The sequence below is a fragment of the Lepus europaeus genome, unplaced genomic scaffold (assembly GCF_033115175.1).
Source record: "Lepus europaeus isolate LE1 unplaced genomic scaffold, mLepTim1.pri SCAFFOLD_29, whole genome shotgun sequence".
Classification (NCBI taxonomy): Eukaryota; Metazoa; Chordata; class Mammalia; order Lagomorpha; family Leporidae; genus Lepus; species Lepus europaeus.
Genome location: NW_026909167.1, coordinates 7,222,527 through 7,229,589, shown reverse-complemented (window position 1 = coordinate 7,229,589; position 7,063 = coordinate 7,222,527). Strand labels below are relative to the sequence as shown.

Below are 7,063 nucleotides of genomic sequence, written 5' to 3'. Positions count from 1 at the left end.
GCGAGCACCACCGCCGCCACGGAGCCGCCGACGCCACCGGGGGAGAGCGGGGGGGGTGGGGGCGACGACGCCCCCCTCTCCTCCTCCTCCTCCTTCTCCTTCCCCCACGCACGCCAACAAGCCCGACGAGCGGCGCCACCGCCACCCGGGGCGGCTCGACACGCGGAAGGGGGGGACGAAACCCCCAACCCCCAAGACACGGCGGGCCCAAGGGGAGGCGAAACACAGCAGGGTCACGGCGACCCGGGTCGGGAAGCGGACGAGAAGCAAGAGAGCGAAAGGAGACGGGCCAGGGCCGCTCAGCAGACGGAGGAAGGCGCGGCAAAGGGCGACGGGGAAGGGCCAGGGCCCACCCACGCGACGACGGTGCGGGCGGAAGGGCCTCACCACGCGTCCAGCCGGCCAGTCACGCCAGAGCACACACACCCCCACCACCACACACGGGATCTCACCGCCAGCACCCTCCGAGGGCAAGGGCGGTCCCGCGGGATGGGGAGGCGGCACCTGACGCGGCCAACCGGGGGCCGTCGTGCCTCAGCCACTGCCAGCCAACACGCGTCCTCACGTGGGGAAAACCACCGGCCACCGCCACCGCCACCGGTCACGGACAGACCCCAACCCCACAAAGCCCCCACAGGCACGCGGGGAGCAGAGCCTTCAAAGAGTCCACCCTCCCCCGGAGGGGGGGAGGGCGAACGGCCCAGCCCGCCGAGGCAGCGAGGGGGGGTGGGGGCCGCACCGGGGCCACGGAGGGCGAGGCACCGGAGGCGCGAGGGAGAGGACGCGGGAATCGCCTCGGGCCACAAAAGCCGGACCCCGCCGGGGAAACGGACACGGGATCGCACCGCCACACGCCAGGGCGGCCCCGCGACGGCCAGGGACACCGGAGCCCGCCTCCGGCGACCCTCCGCGTCTTCTCCCACGCGCACCCGGGAGCCCCGCCGCCGGGGCGCCTCCACGCGACGTCGCCAACAACCGCACACGCCGAACGGCCCTCGCGCCGCCTCCCGCCCAGCCAACCGTCCGGATCCCCGTTCCCGGGAAGCGCCGCGACCCCGAGGGAACGCTCCCCAGGGGCGACCACGCGGCCGAGGGGGAAGAGAGGGCTGGGCCCAAGCCCAACACACGTGCCGACCGCCGCCCCGATGACGGCCAGTCGCAGCCCGGGGTGGCGAGCAGGGGAAGCAGGGAGCCGCCCGCTCGCGCCACAGCCCCGGGGACGCGCAGGACAGACCACGCGCGCCCCCGCCCAGCCCCGGCCGACAAGGCAAACACGGAGAGTGACACGGAAGGCACGCGCACGCACGGGCGCGCGCGCCGGCCCCAAACACGAACGAGCGACGGACCGCCAGCCCGGCCCGGCGGGACCCTCCCCCAACACGGAGGGGGGAGGCGCGGGCCGCGGCCGTTAGGGCCGAAAGAGCAGCGCCCCGGTCCCCACCGCGGGGACCGGCAGACCCACCAGCACGCCTACGCTTCCCCCCCCCAACAGAAGGGGCAAACGGGGCGCACGGGTGGAGCACGCCACCCAACGCACTCAGCACAGGAGGGACGGCGGCCAGGGGGTAACGGTACCCCATCAGAAGGCACGCCCCTCTCGGATCGCTAGAGAAGGCTTTCCTCACCGAAGGTGGGCCACACCCCCACTCCAACTGCCCCCTCCCCGCCGGGCCTGCAGGAGGCAAACCGAGGGAGCACCACCCGAGGCCACGCAATCGGGGCGGGGGGGGGGGGGGGTCTGCGGTATAGGTAAAGAAATGGCACTTTGAGCATCCGCGGCCAGGGCCAGGGCAGGCTGGGCGCATTACCAATCCCATTCGCCACAGCCCTTCCCAGCCCCCACACTCGTCCAGCCGGGCCGGACCACGCCGCGACCGCTCGACACACCTGGCACACACCACCCCACAGGGGGTGGCAAGCACGCAGGCATGCGCCCGCCAAGCCGATACCCCCCACACACGTGGGGACGGCACGACACCGGCAGCCTCCCTCCAGCGAGGCGAAGCACGCACGGGTCTCCCCTTCTCTTACCGCCTCGACCCCCCCAACACTCCCAAGGGGCACAGGCAGCAGCCAGAGGCAGCCACAGCAGCGACACCCGGGAGAGGGCACTGGGGGGACAGGAGCAACACCACCACTCGGCTTCAGGCACCTGAGGCACAACCTGGACCGCTCCAGGGGCACCGCACAGGCTCGCGTGGAGTCAAGGCTCCACAGCCACAGCCCACGACAGGGCGACAGCGAGGGATGCCCGCCACGTCACAGGACCCCAGCACCCCCCCGCGCACAAAAGCACGGGGACAGCAGAGGTCGGGCCGGTTTCCGCACCCCTGCTACCCACACACCACCCACGGGTGGGGAAGGCAGAACGAGGGGCCCGCAGGCCAGAACGAGAGGCTCGGCAGCGTTCGCCATGAACGGCCGTCCCTCATCTGGAGCAGCTTAGGTCCGGCCCAGGAGAGCACCACAGCACCACATCGGTCACAGTCAGCTCGGAGTTTTAACACGTGGAGTGAGGGCGGGGGGCACGACCCGGCAAGGACAGCCACCAGTGGGGCCCGCTGCAGCCTCGCCGGCCCCCGCCTCCCACTGCAGGCGGTAGACAACCCCAGCGGAGAACGCCTGACACGCACACGTGTGGCATGAAGCCACCCCTCATCGAGGTCCTTTCAGTCAGAGGGTTGTCACAACCACCAGGCGATCGGCTCACCAGCGGCAAGGAGCGCACGCGGGTAGAGGACCCGACGCCCGCCTCACCCCCACCGCCCTCGGGCACCATAGGCCGGAGGTGGCATCACCGTCGCGGGACAACCGGGACGAACGCACACAAGCCACCGCGCGAGCCCAAGCAGGTGGCTCTCAGAAAGGAGCACGGTCGAGCACCAGCCCACTGGAAGCCCACTTTGTCCCCGTGTCCCCAACGCACGTCCGGAGTCCCCTCTCTCTGGCGACAGTCACCAGAGAACAGCGTGTCAGCACTTACCTGCAGGTCCAAAACCACAACTCCAAGTATAAAAATGTCCACGCGAGAGGGCACGGGGCTGATGCACTGGACACAGCCACCTCTGAGCTTGGGGACCCGGTCACTTGTCCCCAAAATGCCACCCATCTCTGTTAGAGCACACTCCTCTGCCACCTGGTCGACCTGGGGTGGGGGAGGGGGAATAGGGACATGAGCATGCCACCCGCCACCCGCCACCCGCCACCCGCCACCCGCCACCTACATCCTTAACTCACACACACACGGGCTCCAGCAGACTGGCCTCTGGCCCTCAAAAGGCAACCCAGGGGCCGGCGCCGTGGCTCAATAGGCTAATCCTCCACCTTGGGGCGCCGGCACACCGGGTTATAGTCCCGGTCGGGGCGCCGGATTCTGTCCCGGTTGCCCCTCTTCCAGGCCAGCTCTCTGCTGTGGCCCGGGAGTGCAGTGGAGGATGGCCCAAGTGCTTGGGCCCTGCACCCCATGGGAGACCAGAAGGAAGCACCTGGCTCCTGCCTTCGGATCAGCGTGGTGCGCCGGCCGCAGCGCACTGGCCGTGGCAGCCATTGGAGGGTGAACCAATGGCAACGGAGGACCTTTCTCTCTGTCTCTCTCTCTCACTGTCCGCTCTGCCTGTCAAAGGGGGAAAAAAAAAAAAAAAAAAAGCGACCTTCGATCACTCCCTGAAGGGGGACTTTGGGGAAAAAAACAAAACAAAACAAAAAAACAAAACAGTCCAGACCTTCCTTAGTGGCAAGTAGCAAGTAATTAGGGTTAGGCCCAAGTGCAGAAGGACTTCGAAGAAAGAAGAAAGAAAAAAAAAAAAAAAAAAAAAGGAAAAACAAAGTCCCAGGCCAAGGCACCCTTCCCTCTGCCGCCCACAGATCGACATCTCCGGTCGGTCTCTGCAGTTGGTGGCAGTGGTGGCAGCAGCACTACCAGTACGTAGTGTGACAGGGTGTGCTGGTCTACCCGCCAACAGTAGCGCCACCCCAGTCTAGCCACGTTCAGGCGCGAGGCGACGCCCGCCTCCCTCCACAGCCTCCGCCTGCTCACTTGCCATCCTCCAGGCCCAATCTCCGACCAATACATCAGGCCCCCAGGTCCCAGCAGGGCAGGGACAGTCCTTCCTGCAGCTTAGGGACTTTGTCACACTCTGTCTCGGGCTCCTCGGCCACTTGTCATCCCTTGCCGGCTCCGGAGCCCGCGACAGCCATATCAAGGCGGCCACCAGGTGGAGTCCAACAACCGACACCGAGGAACCAAGGGACAGCCAGCTGGATGCATCCAGGCGGCAGGGGGACGCTCAGAACGTGTTTCTCGGCTGCCCGGGGGCAGAGAGTGTGTGGAGGGGGTCGGGGGCAGGTGTCTGCATAACCACAAAGGCTGTGGGGCATAGGTGCCCACACAGCCGAGGGTTGGGACTCAGCAGGCTGGAAATCTCAGAGCATGAAGTGCCTCCCAAAGACAGGTCTGGCCTCACCTGGCTCCGGGAGTCAGCCTGTCAGACCCCCAGGGAGGGGGTCTTCGTCTTCTCTTGGCTCACGGGGTGTGTGTGGGGAGGGAGAGGGGGGCATCGGGAAGGAGGCTCATCCTCTGGCAGCACACCATCTGTGGCAGAGGCCATCCATGGGCTTCACTATTGCCTGGGATACACTCCACAGATCACTATTTACACAGAAGTTTTAAAAAACGGGGGGGGGGGGGGGGGCGAGGGGGGAGTGGAGTGGAGTGGAGTGTGTCATATTCTTATTTTTTGTATCTGTGAACTACATCGAACCTCTTCTCTTTGTATTGATATCACATTCACATAAGAATTGATGAGAATCGTGTTGCACTCAGGACCGTGCGTTCTTCCCAGTGACCCTGGGAATCTAAAGACTTCTTTAAAAAGTCCACTTGGCCACCCAAAGGTGAAGGAAGGAAAGGAAAGGAGGAAGAAAAGACAAGAGAGTGGCAGAGAGAATTAAAAAGAGGGGAAAACATTGAAAGAACACGAGAGAGAGAGAGAGAGAGAGAGAGAGAGAGAGAGAGAGAGAGAAATTGGAGTAAGAAGAAAAAAAAAGGAGGACGAACAGAAAGACAAAAACTAAGAAGAGAGAAAGAAAACGTAAAAAATGGGGAAAAGAAGGAATGGAAGTTTAGAAAGAAAACCGTGAGGACACGAGGACACGACAAAGAGAGGAAACACATGAGGGAAGGTGGGAGACAAAAATGAAACCAAAATAAGGAAGAGAGGAGAGAGCATGAAGATTTAAAAAGACGAGAGAGAAAGAGACAGAGAGACAGAGACAGAGACAGAGAGAGAGAAGGCAAGCAAGTGGGAAGAAAAAATAAGAAAGGGCAAAGAATATCAAGTCAAAGGGGGAGTGAGAAATAAAGTCGTGAGAAAGAGAAAGAAGCTAGAAGGAGACGGACAGACACACGGACGAGCGGGGAACAGCACGAGAGCAAGAGACAACAGGGAATAAACTGAGAAAGAGAACATAAAAGAAGGAAGGAAGGAAGGAAGGAAGGAAGGAAGGAAGGAAGGAAGGAAGGAAGAGAAGAAAGAAAGAAAGAAAGAAAGAAAGAAAGAAAGAAAGAAAGAAAGAAAGAAAGAGAAAGAAAGACGCCAACGGTGACCCACAGGGGACTCAGATCACCCAGGGTGGCGCCCAAGGACCCAAGAGCCGACCCCCAGTCACAGCCCGCTCCCCGCCCCCGGCCAGCTCCCCACCCTTCTCGCGGCAGCGCGGCGGCGCGGCGGCAGCGGCGGCGGCGGCGGCGGCGGCGGCGGCGGCGCCCCAGCCCAGAGAAAAATGCCCCCCCCCCCGCCGCCCACCCCACAGCAGAAAGCTCGCCTGTGCTCCACACCGCGCATGTGCTAAACAGGCCCCCAACCACTGCGCAGCCTCCACCCCGAAGCCTCGCGATACTCAGGACACTGTTTAGTCGCCAGCGCCATTTTGGCTTTCACCGGCCACCGTGCCCGATCTGATACTGTGGTCGCTAGGTGGCGCGCGAGTATCGCCGTAGAGAGCTTTGGTTCTCTCGGCGGGGGTGGGTGGGGAGGAAGGGGGGGATGAAGGGCAGGACAGGGCAGAGGAGGCCGAGGGAGGAAGGTGAATGGGGAATGACACTGGGTCCCAGGCCCGTGAGTCAGCTCCAGATTCTCTCTCTCTCTCTCTCTCTCTCTCTCTCTCTCTCTCTCACACACACACACACACACACACACACACCCTTGGGCCACGTTTCTCCAGGCCTGGCTCTCCAGAAATCTCATCCAATGATGAGCGGGAGGGCCTCCCGTTAGCTGGTAGCTGGGCCAGACAGGAACACAGGCACACACTCACACTCACACTCTCACTTTCTTCAATGCAATCACTGTCTCCAGCCGGGACGGCCCGCCCTCCCTCCCTAGGTAGTACTGTTATAAAGGATGGCCCAGTATCTCCTCGATGTGTGTCTCCTTCCACCACCAGGAGTTGAAAGGAAATGCGAAGGGTCACCACTGGAAGACCGGGAGGCAGGGTGGAAGCACAACAAACCTGCCCGGCTTTCTATGTTTCTTGGAGAGATACGTTGATTTATGCAATTTTTCTTTCTTTTTTATGTGAAATGCAGTGACAAAGAGAAGGATAGAGAGAGGGGGGAGAGAGGAGAGGTAGGAGAGGTGGTGGGGGAGAGAGAGAGAGGGAGAGAGAGAGAGAGAGATCTTCCATCCACTCATTCATTTCCCAAATGCCCACAGCAGCTGAGGCTGGGCTAGGCCAAAGCCAGCAGCCAGGAACTCCATCTGGGTCACCATTGTGGGTGACAAGGACACAACTACTTGGCCCATCTTCCGCTGACATTGTCTTTAACCTGTTGTGCCACAACGCTGCCTAGCTCCCACTAGCTAGCTTTAAATTTCTGTCTTTTAGCCGGCACCACGGCTCAATAGGCTCAATAGGCCAGGAGAAACATCTGGCTCCTGCCTTCAGACCAGCGCGGTGCGCCAGCCAGCGCGGTGGCCATTGGAGGGTGAACCAAAAAAGAAAAAAAAAGAAAAATAAGAAAAAAAATTTCTTTTTCTTTTCTTTTCTTTTTTTTTTTTTTTTG

General features: G+C 62.0%; 1 long non-coding RNA gene across 1 annotated transcript; it reads right to left on the bottom strand.

Moving 5' to 3' along the window:
- Window positions 1-1,986: 1,986 nt before the first annotated feature.
- LOC133754864 (uncharacterized) lies at window positions 1,987-5,518 on the bottom strand. The gene is made up of 2 exons (XR_009865312.1): window positions 3,238-5,518; window positions 1,987-3,145 (listed from the first exon to the last, which is right to left on the bottom strand). It is a non-coding gene; the product is annotated as an uncharacterized LOC133754864 (long non-coding RNA).
- Window positions 5,519-7,063: the final 1,545 nt, after the last annotated feature.